Source organism: Hyperolius riggenbachi, chromosome 12, assembly GCF_040937935.1.
Source record: "Hyperolius riggenbachi isolate aHypRig1 chromosome 12, aHypRig1.pri, whole genome shotgun sequence".
NCBI classification, from domain to species: Eukaryota; Metazoa; Chordata; class Amphibia; order Anura; family Hyperoliidae; genus Hyperolius; species Hyperolius riggenbachi.
This window is the reverse complement of record NC_090657.1, coordinates 21,945,889-21,960,087: the sequence shown is the minus strand read 5'-3', so window position 1 is coordinate 21,960,087 and position 14,199 is coordinate 21,945,889. Positions and strand designations below refer to the sequence as shown.

At 45.8% G+C, this 14,199-nt stretch overlaps 1 protein-coding gene across 3 annotated transcripts in view; it reads left to right on the top strand.

Annotated features, from left to right (window-relative positions):
- The window catches only part of ADAP2 (ArfGAP with dual PH domains 2), a 74,015-nt gene that overhangs the window by 21,811 nt on the left and 38,005 nt on the right, over positions 1-14,199 (top strand). The window lies entirely within an intron of this gene.

Below are 14,199 nucleotides of genomic sequence, written 5' to 3'. Positions count from 1 at the left end.
GTAGCACAGCTAAGAAATAAAACATTAAGATCAGATACATCAGTCTAATTGTTTCCAGTACAGGAAGAGTTAAGAAACTCTAGTTGTTATCTCTATGCAAAAAAAGCCATTAATCTCAAGGACTTTCAAAGTCGTGGAGAGGGCTGTTCTCTGACTTTTATTATCTCAACTGTAAGTGAACAGTTTTCTTTTTCTCTGCCAGAGGAGAGGTCATTACTTCACAGACTGCTCTGAAAGACTCATTTTGAATGCCTAGTGTTGTGTAATCTGCACATATTATAGAATGATGCAATGTTAGAAAAAACACTATATACCTGAAAATAAATGTATGAGAATATTTTCTTTGCTGCTAATCTTCTAGTAATTATTCATAGTACACAACCAATTCATTATATCATATATATTTTTTTCGCTTCAGTGTCTCTTTAAGAAAAGGGGAGCATATGGGAGGGGAAAAGCAGGAGGCATTGGTCGGGAAAAGGATTAAAACTAGACTGCTAGCCTACAGATTGAATAAGTATCAAGCGAGGGGGAGCTGAAGTTTGCGGAGGCAGGACGGGACCGGGACAAGCGGCAGACAAGCAATTAAATGGCAGGCAAACCCGGCATGTACCACCTGGCCAACAGCAAAATACCACTGGTGGTACGCGTTCCACAGGTTGAAAAGCCCTGTTCTAGTGGACCCCCTTCCAGCTCCCACGGGCCTCCCATTGAGGCACCACAGCTCCCAGCATGCTCCCATAGAAGAACCACAGCTCCCTGTATGTCCCTATAAAGGCATCACAGCATCCAGTATGCCCACATAGAGGCACCATAGCACCCAGCATACCCCCATTGCTGTGTGCTGTGGTGCCATGCTGGGTGCTATGGTGCCTCTATGGGGCTTGCTGGATGCTGCAATGCCATTCTGGGTGTTGTGTAGTGCCATGCTGGGTGCTGTGGTACCTCTGTGGGCCATGCTGGATGCTGAAATGCCATTCTGGGTGCTGTGGTGTAATTGCTGGGTGCTATGGTGCCTCTGTGGGCCATGCTGGATGCTGCAATGCCATTCTGGGTGCTGTGTAGTGCCATGCTGGGTGCTGTGGTGCCTCTGTGGGGCATGTTGGTTACTGTGTGGTACCATGCTGGATGCTTTGATGGCTCTACTCTGCCATGGGGACATCCGAGGCACGTGTCACTGATCTTTCAGGCTAGCAACGCTCCTGTTCCCAGTAGTGTCTTGTGCCCGCCACAATGCATACCGGGAGATTTAGTCTGTGGACGTGAGTACGGAGCTGTCCACAGACTACACCTCCCAACATGCATTGCGGCATATGCCTGCCCTAGAGACACTGCTAGGAACTACAAAATTTGACAGATGCGGCCAGTGGGGTGGTGAAGATCATGGCACATCCCAGAGGAGCAACACCCCGTAGGTGAGTAGTGATACTCCCCCCAACCCGCCTCCCCCCCCCCTAAAGGCACAATGCATTATGAACCTGCCTTATGAGGATGGTCATCTAAAAATATGTACAATATATATTTCTGCGGCTCAGTGCCCCTCGCGCTGTAACCTGCCGGCCGTTCGGAAGCGCCGGCGGGTTACTAGCTGCCCGATCGCCGCTACAAAGTGTATAATACACTTTGTAATGAATACAAAGTGTATTATACAGGCTGCCTCCTGCCCTGGTGGTCCCAGTGTCCGAGGGACCACCAGGGCAGGCTGCAGCCACCACGGTCAGCACCCAAGCACACTGATCTCCCCCCCTGCCCCCTGATCGCCCACAGCACCCCTCAGACCCCCCCCCCCCCTGCCCACCCCGCAGACCACTGTTTGCACCCAATCACCCCCCTAATCACCAATCAATCACTCCCTGTCACTATCTGTCAATGCTGTTTTTTTTTATTCCCTAAACTGCCCCCTGGGGACTCCTGATCACCCCCCCAACCCCTCAGATTCTCCCCAGACCCCCCACCCCCTGTGTACTGTATGCATCTATCCCCCCTGTATTAACCTACTGATCACCTGTCAATCACCCATCAATCACCCCCTGTCACTGCTACCCATCAATCAGCCCCTAACCTGCCCCTCGCGGGCAATCTGATCACCCTCCCACACCATCAGATCGCCCACAAACCTGCCGTCAGATCACCTCCCAAGTGCATTGTTTACATCTGTTCTCTCCTCTAAACACCCTCTAATCACAATCAATCACCCCGTATCACCACCTGTCACTGTTACCCATCAGATTAGACCTTAATCTGCCCCTTGCGGGCACCCAATCAACCGCCCACACGCTCAGATTGCCCTCAGACACCCCCCTCCTTATCAATTCGCCAGTGCATTATACACATCTGTTCTTCCCTGTAATAACCCACTGATCACCTGTCAATCACCCATCAATCACCCCCTGTCACTGCCACCCATGAATCACCCCCTGTCACTGCCACCCATCAATCAGCCCCTAACCTGCCTCTTGCGGGCAATCTGATCACCCACCCACACCATCAGATCGCCCGCAGACCCGACGTCAGATCACCTCCCAAGTGCATTGTTTACATCTGTTCTCTCCTCTAAACACCCACTAATTACCATTCAATCACCCATCAATCACCCCTTGTCACCACCTGTCACTGCTACCCATCAGATTAGACCTCTATCTGCCCCTAGGGCACCCAATCACCCGCCCACACCCTCAGAAAGCCCTCAGAGCCCAGCCCTGATCACCTCGCCAGTGCATTGCTTGCATCTATTCCCCCCTCTAATCACACCTTGAGACACCCATCAATCACCTCCTGTCACCACCTGTCACCCCCTAGCACACCTACCCATCAGATCAGGCCCTAATTTGCCCCATGTGGGCTCCTGATCACTCGGCCAAACCCTCAGATCCCCCTCAGACCCCCTTCTGATCACCTCCCCAGTGCATTGATTGCATCTATTTTTCCCTCTAACCACCCCCTGAAACACCCATCAATCACCTCCTGTCACCCCCCCCCTAGCACTCCTATCCATCAGATCAGGCTCAATACAACCTGTCATCTAAGAGGCCACCCTGCTTATGACCGGTTCCACAAAATTCGCCCCCTCCTAGACCACCTGTCATCAAAATTTGCAGATGCTTATACCCCTAAACAGTCATTTTGAGGCATTTGGTTTCCAGACTACTCACGGTTTTGGGCCCGTAAAATGCCAGGGCAGTATAGGAACCCCACAAGTGACCCCATTTTAGAAAAAAGACACCCCAAGGTATTCTGTTAGGTGTATGACGAGTTCATAGAAGATTTTATTTTTTGTCAAAAGTTAGCGGAAATTGATTTTTATTGTTTTTTCACAAAGTGTCATTATTCACTAACTTGTGACAAAAAATAAAATCTTCTATGAACTCACCATACACCTAACGGAATACCTTGGGGTGTCTTCTTTCTAAAATGGGGTCACTTGTGTAGTTCCTATATTGCCCTGGCATTTTAGGGGCCCTAAACCGTGAGGAGTAGTCTAGAAAACAATTGCCTCAAAATGACCTGTGAATAGGACGTTGGGCCCCTTAGCGCAGTTAGGGTGCAAAAAAGTGTCACACATGTGGTATCGCCGTACTCAGGAGAAGTAGTGTAATGTGTTTCGGGGTGTATTTTTACACATACCCATGCTGGGTGGGAGAAATATCTCTGTAAATGGACAATTGTGTGTAAAAAAAAAATCCAAAAATTTTTTATTTACAGAGATATTTCTCCCACCCAGCATGGGTATGTGTAAAAATACACCCCAAAACACATTATACTATTTCTCCTGAGTAAGGCGATACCACATGTGTGGCACTTTTTTGCAGCCTAAGTGCGCTAAGGGGCCCAAAGTCCAATGAGCACCTTTAGGCTTTACAGGGGTGCTTACAATTACCCCCAAAATGTCAGGACAGTAAACACACCCCACAAATGACCCCATTTTGGAAAGTAGACACTTCAAGGTATTCAGAGAGGAGCATAGTGAGTCCGTGGCAGATTTCATTTTTTTTGTCGCAAGTTAGAAGAAATGGAAACTTTTTTTTTTGTCACAAAGTGTCATTTTCCGCTAACTTGTGACAAAAAATAAAATCTTCTATGAACTCACCATGCCTCTCACTGAATACTTTGGGATGTCTTCTTTCCAAAATGGGGTCATTTGGGGGGGTTTTATACTATCCTGGAATTTTAGCACCTCATGAAACATGACAGGTGGTTAGAAAAGGCAGAGATGCTTCAAAATGGGAAAATTCACTTTTGGCACCATAGTTTGTAAACGCTATAACTTTTACCCAATTTAATAAATATACACTGAATGGTTTTTTTTTTTTTTTATCAAAGACCTGTAGCAGAATAACTTTCGCGCTCAAATGTATAGGAAATTTAACTTTATTTGAAAAATGTCAGCACAGAAAGTTAAAAAAGTCATTTTTTTGACAAAATTCATGTCTTTTTTGATGAATATAATAAAAAGTAAAACTTGCAGCAGCAATCAAATAGCAACAAAAGAAAGCTGTATTAGTGACAAGAAAAGGAGGTAAAATTCATTTAGGTGGAAGGTTGTATAACCGAGCAATAAACCGTGAAAGCTGCAGTGGTCTGAATGGAGAAAAAGGCTCTGGTCCTTAAGGGGCGAAAAGACTGTGGTCCTCAAGTGGTTAACTTGTTACCTACTGTAATTGTGATATACAGTAGTCAACAAAAATTTAAATAATCTGCTTGAGGCCATTGCTATGAAAAATAATGTTAGTATAAAACCTGTGGAGGGGCTATAAAGTCACCCAAAGTGTAACTAACCATTTGACTTCACCTGAAAAGGAAATCTGAGGCATTGTGAGCGCAGCTTATAGACGGTCATATGAAGACCACATGCTGCAGATGTAACCAGGGTCTACGTACATATAAATGTATATCTTAGCCAGACTGATTGTGCAGTCACCACTACTGCTTCCTCTTCCCCTCCTAAAATAGAACCCTTTCTGTTGTGCAAGACATGCAGCTCAAACTGCTGATGCTGCATTAACTCAGGTCTTACTTAAGTTGGATACTTCCCATTCAGAGTTTCTGGAAGTTGTTACAGACCATCCAGTGTTCTCTGCACACAGCAGAGTACCCCGGCTCTCAAGCCATTTACAGATGATAAACTCTTGTAATCATTTGACTGGCCGTGAGGCCTGGTGGATTCCCTGCCTTTGTATCAGTCCCTATGCCCCAATTTCCTCCGTAGTCTTCACCTTGTGTGTCGTGTCCCCAGTCAGCCAAGGGATGACTAGTGCATCATCCCAACACACGGTTACACCCAGGCCTTGATATGCGCAAGGTATAAAGACTGATGAAGTGAAGGCAGAGATACCACCAATACCCACTAGACAGAAGCACAGGCTAAGGCAATTACTTAGTCGAAACTAGCCAAGGGTAATACACGTGAGATACTTAGTAATCAAAGTACCAGGGAACCGGCAATAGAGTTGTTAGGTTCAAACAAAGATCAGTAAAGGCAGCATGAATAGTCAGGTTCAAACAAAGATCAGTACAGGCAGCATGAATAGTCAGGTTCAAACAAAGATCAGTACAGGCAGCATTCCACAGAATATTCAGGTTCAAACAAAGATCAGTACAGGCAGCATGAATAGTCAGGTTCAAACAAAGATCAGTACAGGCAGCATTCCACAGAATATTCAGGTTCAAACAAAGATCAGTACAGGCAGCATTCCTGTAACGATTGTGGAATTCTCTCCGTGATCAGCGCACAAGACGTGCGCTGACACTGCGGAAATCCTCCACAAGCGTATAATTTGCGGGAACCCAGCAAAAGGTGCAATGCACCTGTAGAGGGAAATTCCTGTCGGCAGGTGGAGCTGTGGAGTGCAGAGGAACAGCTCCTCTGCCCTACCACACACGCCAGACAGGAATTGTACGAAGGGAAGAAACGCAATCGCAAGAGAGGCGATTGAGAATGAGCACAGAGACAGATTGTATGTGTGTGCACCAAACTTGTCGCCAACCCGCGATGGTGCACACACCACAGCAGATGTGAAGTAGGAACGCGATCGCGAGAGGTGCGATCGCCAGACGTGACACAAGGTTACAGCAAGGCAGAGCACGAGAGTAGCAAAGGCACAGCAAATCATACAATGAGGAGATACGGAAAATTACAAACGCTAGCTAAACGCGAACACCGCACTCATTTGCAACAGTGCACGTGTTTATGCGCGGTCTCCACGTGATAAGCACAATAGAGACAAACACACCTAACTAACCACCGACAGACAAACATGAAACAGAGGACGCAAGCGCTTGCTTAACGGTTACCTCACCGAGCCTCCAGCAAGCGTTCGTAGCAGACAAGACAGATACACGAAAGCAGGAATAAACGAGAGATAGGATCCACAGCACTAGCGCAAGACGAGTGCGATCCAGGCAGACAGAACAGAAGGATCCACAGCACTAGCGCAAGAGGCTGGTGCGATCCAAGTACAGCAAGAGAGTAGCAGACCAGAAGGATCCACAGCACTAGCGCAAGGGGCTAGTGCGATCCAGGAAGACAGAACAGAAGGATCCACAGCGCTAGCGCAAGATGCTAGTGCGATCCAGGTAGAGAGTAGCAGAACAGAAGGATCCACAGCACTAGCGCAAGATGCTAGTGCGATCCAAGTACAGAGTAGCAGAACAGAAGGATCCACAGCACTAGCGCAAGAGGCTGGTGCGATCCAGGGAAACAGATCAGAAGGGGCTACCAGTAACAACCGCTGTTCCGGTTAGCACCCAGACACACAGAACGATTTCCTGTCGACCACCGCTGGGACAGGACAATCGCAACAGACAAACAAAACAGATATGCAATCCTAACTGCACTAGGGAAACCTGCCTAGTGCAGTTCCAGGGATACTCTAGGCTAATCTTCAACAAAGAGCAAGGCTGACACTCCAGGCGAGTGTTACACAGGATCTAACTCTTATGACCAGCAACTTACTGTGGTATCACATAGTATTTATAGAGCAAGCCCACAAGGGACGTGGCTAGGCAATCTGCATGACAAACATATGCAAATTCCTCAGCAGCAAGTTGCAATACTGACAAAAGGTCTCTCTTCCAGAGACCTGCAGAATGCAGACCTGAACAGTGGTCAAAAGGCTGCCTGCCTGCGCAGGATCCTCACAATTCCACAGAATAGTCAGGTGCAGGCAAAGGATCGGTCCAGGCAGCATTCCACAGAATAGTCAGGTTAAAAAAAAAAGATCAGTACAGACAGCATTCCACAGAATAGTCAGGTGCAGGCAAAGGATCGGTCCAGGCAGCATTCCACAGAATAGTCAGGTTCATACAAACATCAGTACAGACAGCATTCCACAGAATAGTCAGGTTCAAAAAAAGATCAGTACAGATAGCATTCCACAGAATAGTCAGGTTCAAACAAAGATCAGTACAGACAGCATTCCACAGAATAGTCAGGTCCGGGCAAAGGATCGGTCCAGTGAGCAATCCACAGAATGGTCAGGTTCAGGCAAAGGATCGGTCTTGGCAGCAATCCACAGAATAATAATAATAATAATAATTCCTTTTTTTGTATAGCGCCTTTCTCCTGTCGGACTCAAAGCGCTTGCGAGGCAGCCACTAGAGCGCACTCAGTAGGCAGTAGCAGTGTTAGGGAGACTTGCCCAATGAACTCCTTACTGAATAGGTGCTGGCTTACCGAGTCGGAAGAGCCAGGATTTGAACCCAGGACTCCTACATCAGGGGCAGAGCCCTTAACCATTACACTATCCAGCCACTGTATAGTCAGGTTCAGGCAAAGGATCGGTCCAGGCAGCATTCCACAGAATAGTCAGGTTCAGGCAAAGGATCGGTCTAGGCAGCAATCCACAGAATAGTCAGGTTCAGGCAAAGGATCGGTCTAGGCAGCAATCCACAGAATAGTCAGGTTCAGGCAAAGGATCGGTCCAGGCAGCATTCCACAGAATAGTCAGGTGCAGGCAAAGGATTGGTCCAGGCAGAAATCCACAGAATAGTCAGGTCCAGGCAGCATTCCACAGAATAGTTAGGCCCAGGCAAAGGATCGGTTCAGACAGCAATCCACAGAATAGTCAGGTTCAGGCAAAGGATCGGTTCATGCAGCATTCCACACAATAGTCCGGTTCAGACGAAAGGTCAGTTCAGGAAGCAATCCACAAAGTAGTCACCAGATTGCGCCCTTTCGTCCACAGGAGCCCTGAAAGAGCCATGCACACAATAGCGAGAACCGACCTGCTCAGCCCGACACCCCTACTGAAAACTCACTATGCTCATGAAACTCTTCTGTTCCCCATTCACTCTCTGATTCAAGGCTTCTCATGAGCTTTGTCTCTTCTTCAGAACTCCCCTTTGCACCATCTTCATTTTGGTCCAAGCCTTGAAACCTCCAACTATACCCTTAAAGTGTTATTATACTCCTAAAACTAAAATTTTTGTAACTACTCTTAGTTACATAAGAGAACATTTGAAAGCATTCCCAAGTATTTCCTGTGTGTAAAATCACTTATTTTCACTGCAGAGAGCAGGAAAAGCTCGCTTATCTCTGGTTCCTTGGCAAGAACTGTGAATGTACTTATCTCACTGTTTTGAGGATGTTGCTAATGTCCTAGGTGTGAACTATGTCTGCTTGTGTTACGCATTGTAATCAGGCTTGCACTCTGTACAGTGCTCTGGAAGATGATGGTGCTTTATAAATGAATCAAAAATACTTGTAAAAAAATCATGTTAATGGTGACCGTCTTAAAGTGGAACTGAATTCTTGCACAGGACAGAAGCAAACCATAAAGAAATGCACCCTGTGTGTATTTAGATCGTTTAGCCTGTCTAATCCCCCCTCATCTATGTCTAATCACCACTGTAATTTGATCTCTCAGATTTGTCAGCTCAGGAATCTCCTATGCCACAGCAGAGCAGCTAATCTGTTAACAATATGTCTGCTTCCATGAAAGCAGGGAGTAGGCGTACATACAGTATTGTACGTACGCCCCCCCCCCCCCCCCCCCCCCTGAGTTGTAGCAACTCGGAGGGATTTGGGGTCTGGTGATCGCCGGTGAGTTGGGCGCAGGGCGAGCCAAATGCCAGTAAAACCCCCGGAGGCGTTAAATACTATTCCCCCTCTGAGTTGTAGCAACTCGGAGGGAGATGTAATTTGGGGTCTGGTGATCGCCGGATCCCCAGATCACTTTTGCGCAGGGTGCGCAGCCTAGCATTGCTGCTATGACGGCGCCCATCTTTGACGCCGTGCGCCGAAGTTACCTGCTTCGGGAAGTAGACACACTGAAGATTTATTGCAGGATTTGTATCAGCTGTAACCCAAAAAATGTTTTTTCCTTAAAGGTTACTATGCTATTGTGTATCTTTGAGGGCAGAGAGGAAGTTCTGAGTTCAGGTTCACTTTTAAAGACAAGGAAGAATGCATTGGGCAACCCAAGAGAAGTCCTGTTCCTGGGAAGTGAATATATGATGAAGACATTACTACGTCATGGGAGGATGACAGGAGTGGTTTGGGGTTTATTAATATGCGAGTGAAGATACTGTATAGGCAGGACATGAGTCACAATATAATACACACAGGAAACTCACTACTGGCCGAGTCACTCTTGGCGGAGAAAACTTGCTGCAGCTGAGATCAAAGGAAAGTGTAACTTATTACAGGAGGTGCATTCACCCAATAAAGACATTAGGATTGTATTCAAAGGCATATGATTGATATCACATCTACTCTTTGGACCATGGTTGCTCTTTGAATCCTCATGATTCCTGACGTGATCTTGTGTATTCTTCTCACTGAAGTGAGGAAAAATATAGGGGCTGCCATATTTATTTTCTTTTAAAGCACCACTATCGCGAAAAAACTAGGCAGTTAAAATCCGACAGGACCGACATGTTTTGAGCCAGTCCATCCCCTCATGGGGGATTCTCAGGGTTTTCTTTGTTTTCAACATCATTTCCTGAACAGCAATTGCACAGTCTAGCTGACAAAATAGTGTGCAAGTGATTAGGGAGGCCGGCTGGTATCTATTTTGGCAGTTAAACTGCTGTTCAGGAAATGCTGTTGAAAACAAAGAAAACCCTGAGAATCCCCCCTGAGGAGATGGACTGGAACAAAACCGGGTCTGTCGGTTCTGTCAGATTTTAACTGCTTATTTTTTTTGCGATAGTGGTCCTTTAAACAATATCTGGCAGCCCAGCTGGTCTATTTGGCTGCAGTAGTGTCTGAATCACACCAGAAACAAGCATGCAGCTAATCTTGTAAGATCTGACAATAATGTCAGAAACACCTGATCTGCTGCATGCTTGTTCAGGGGCCTGATCTGCATGCTTGTTCAGGGGCTATGGCTAAAAGCATTAGAGGTAGAGGATCAGCAGGACAGCCAGGCAACTGGTATTGTTTAACCACTTAAGGACCGGGATCATTTTGGCTGATCTGTGCTGCGTGGGCTCTTCAGCCCCCAGCACAGATCGTGTGGCAGGCAGGGCGATCAGACTTCCCCCCTTTTTTCCCCAGTAGGGGGATGTCCTGCTGGGCCTAGTAACTAGTTTTGATTGTTCTATTTTAAGCATTACGTATATTGTATGTTCTATATTCATGTTTTTATATAATGTCAAAATAAAAATGTAAGGTTTTAATGCTGAATAATAGCATGTCACCTTCTTTTTGACACGTTATGATACCCAATCCCCAATTAAACTCCCATAGACCTCAAACCTTCAAACCAATATACACTCACCTAAAGGATTATTAGGAACTCCTGTTCAATTTCTCATTAATGCAATTATCTAATCAACCAATCACATGGCAGTTGCTTGAATGCATTTAGGGGTGTGATCCTGGGCAAGACAATCTCCTGAACTCTAAACTGAATGTCAGAATGGGAAAGAAAGGTGATTTAAGTAATTTTGAGCATGACATGGTTGTTGGTGCCAGATGGGCCGGTCTGAGTATTTCACAATCTGCTCAGTTACTTGGATTTTCACACACAACCATTTCTAGGGTTTACAAAGAATGTTGTGAAAGGGAAAAACATCCAGTATGCGGCAGTTCTGTGGGCGAAAATGCCTTGTTGATGCTAGAGGTCAGAGGAGAATGGGCAATGATGACTGAAATAACCACTCGTTACAACCGAGGTATGCAGCAAAGCATTTGTGAAGCCACAAAATGCACAACCTTGAGGCGGATGGGCTACAACAGCAGAAGACCCCACCGGGTACCACTCATCTCCACTACAAATAGGAAAAAGAGGCTACAATTTGCACAAGCTCACCAAAATTGCACAGTTGAGGACTGTAAAAATGTTGCCTGGTCTGATGAGTCTCGATAGAGTCAGAATTTGGTGTAAACAGAATGAGAACATGGATCCATCATGCCTTGTTACCACTGTGCAGGCTGGTGGTGGTGGTGTAATGGTGTGGGGGAGGCTTTCTTGGCACACTTTAAGCCCCTTAGTGCCAATTGGGCATCGTTTAAATGCCACAGGCTACCTGAGCATTGTTTCTGACCGTGTCCATCACTTCATGACCACCATGTACCCATCCTCTGATGGCTACTTCCAGCAGGATAATGCACCATGTCATGGAGCTTGAATCATTTCAAATTGGTTTCTTGAACATGAGAATGAGTTCACTGTACTAAAATGGCCCCCACAGTCACCAGATCTCAACCCAATACAGCATTTTTGGGGAGCTTCGTGCCCTGGATGTGCATCCCACAAATCTCCATCAACTGCAAGATGCTATCCTATCAATATGGGCCAACATTTCTAAAGAATGCTTTCAGCACCTTGTTGAATCAATGCCACGTAGAATTAAGGCATTTCTGAAGGAGAAAGGGGGTCAAACACCGTATTAGTATGGTGTTCCTAATAATCTTTGAGGGGAGTGTATATAGGGAGGAGGGGTACTTACTTTCTGATTACTTTAAAGAGGAACCGTATTTAAGGATTGAACTTCATCCTAATCAGTAGCAGATACCTCTTTTTCTATGAGAAATCTTTACTTAAGAGATCATCAGGGGGGTCTGTGTGGCTGATATTGTGGTGAAACACCTCCCACAGTGTGATGTCTGGACCTAGGTCCTGACAGTTTCCTGTCTGTGAGCCTTGTTGCATTGTGGGAAGTAACGTTTGTTTCCAACTGCAAAGCAGCCAGTATGCTACTCTGTGCACATGTACATCTATTAAAAGAAAAAACTTTTAGCCTATCGCATTGTTAGGAGGTGTGGTTATAGATAATGGCAGTCAGTGCTGTCTAGTTTTTTCATGTCTGCCAGTAGTAAATACAGTGATGTGAAAAACTATTTGCCCCCTTCCTGATTTCTTATTTTTTATTATTTAGTGAGAAAAAAAAACTCCAAATCTACATGGCCCTGTGTGAAAAAGTGATTGCCTCCCTTGTTAAATAACTGTGGTTTATCACACCTGAGTTCAATTTCTGTAGTCACCCCCAGGCCTGATTACTGCCACACCTGTCTCAATCAAGAAAACCCTTAAATAGGAGCTATCTGACACAGAGAAGTAGACCAAAAGCACCTCAAAAGCTAGACATCATGCCAAGATCCAAAGAAATTGAGGAACAAATGAGAACAAAAGTAATTGAGATCTATCAGTCTTGTAAAAGTTATAAAGCCAATACTAAAGCTTTGGGACTCCAGCGAACCACAGTGAGAGCCATTATCCACAAATGGCAAAAACATGGAACAGTGATGAACCTTCCCAGGAGTGGCTGGCCGACCAAAATTACCCCAAGAGCGCAGAGAAAACTCATCCGAGAGGCCACAATAGACCCCAGGACAACATCTAAAGAACTGCAGGCCTCACTTGCCTCAATTAAGGTCAGTGTTCACGACTCCCCCATAGAAAGAGACTGGGCAAAAATGGCCTGCATGGCAGGTATCCAAGGCGCAAACCACTTTTAAGCAAAAAGCACATTAAGACTCATCTCAATTGTGCTAAAAAACATCTCAATGATTGCCAAGACTTTTGGGAAAATACCTTGTGGACCGACGAGACAAAAGTTGAAATTTTTGGAAGGTGCGTGTCCCGTTACATCTGGCGTAGAAGTAACACAGCATTTCAGCAAAAGAACATCATACCAACAGTAAAATATGGTGGTGGTAGTGTGATGGTCTGGGGTTGTTTTGCTGCTTCAGGACCTGGAAGGCTTGCTGTGATAGATGGAACCATGAATTCTACTGTCTACCAAAAAATCCTAAAGGAGAATGTCCGGCCATCTGTTTGTCAACTCAAGCTGAAGCGATCTTGGGTGCTGCAGCAGGAAAATGACCCAAAACACACCAGCAAATCCACCTCTGAATGGCTGAATAAAAACAAAATGAAGACTTTGGAGTGGCCTAGTCTAGTCAAAGTCCTGACCTGAATCCTATTGAGATGTTGTGGCATGACCTTAAAAAGGTGGGTCATGCTAGAAAACCCTCAAATAAAGCTGAATTACAACAATTCTGCAAAGATGAGTGGGCCAAAATTCCTCCAGAGCGCTGTAAAAGACTCGTTGCAAGTTATCGCAAACGCTTGATTGCAGTTATTGCTGCTAAGGGTGGCCCAACCAGTTGTTAGGTTCAGGGGGTAATTTCTTTTTCACACAGGGCCATGTAGGTTTTGAGGTTTTTTTCTCACTAAGTAATAAAAACCATCATTTAAAACTGCATTTTGTGTTCAATTATGTTATCTTTGACTAATAGTTAACGGTTTTGGATGAGCAGAAACATTTAAGTGTGACAAACATGCAAAAGAATAAGAAATCAGGAAGGGGGCAAATAGTTTTTCACATCACTGTATGATGACATGCAGGCTCATTTGGCTCAAACGATATAAACAAATTACATGGCTAATATCAATCATTTCTTGATCTCTCTTCTATTTTTAACTTCTCACTTGTATTTTTACATATACAATGTTTTTTTTCCCCTTTTCACTAAAGTTGCTGTTTAACCACTTGCCGACCGCGCACTCATACCGCGCGTCGGCAAAGTGGCAGCTGCAGGACCAGCGACGCAGTACTGCGTCGCCAGCTGCAGGCTGATTAATCAGGAAGCAGCCGCTCGTGCGAGCGGCTGCTTCCTGTCAATTCACGGCGGGGGGCTCCGTGAATAGCCTGCGGGCCGACGATGGCGGCTCGCAGGCTAAATGTAAACACAAGCGGAAATAATCCGCTTTGTTTACATTGTACGGCGCTGCTGCGCAGCAGCGCCGT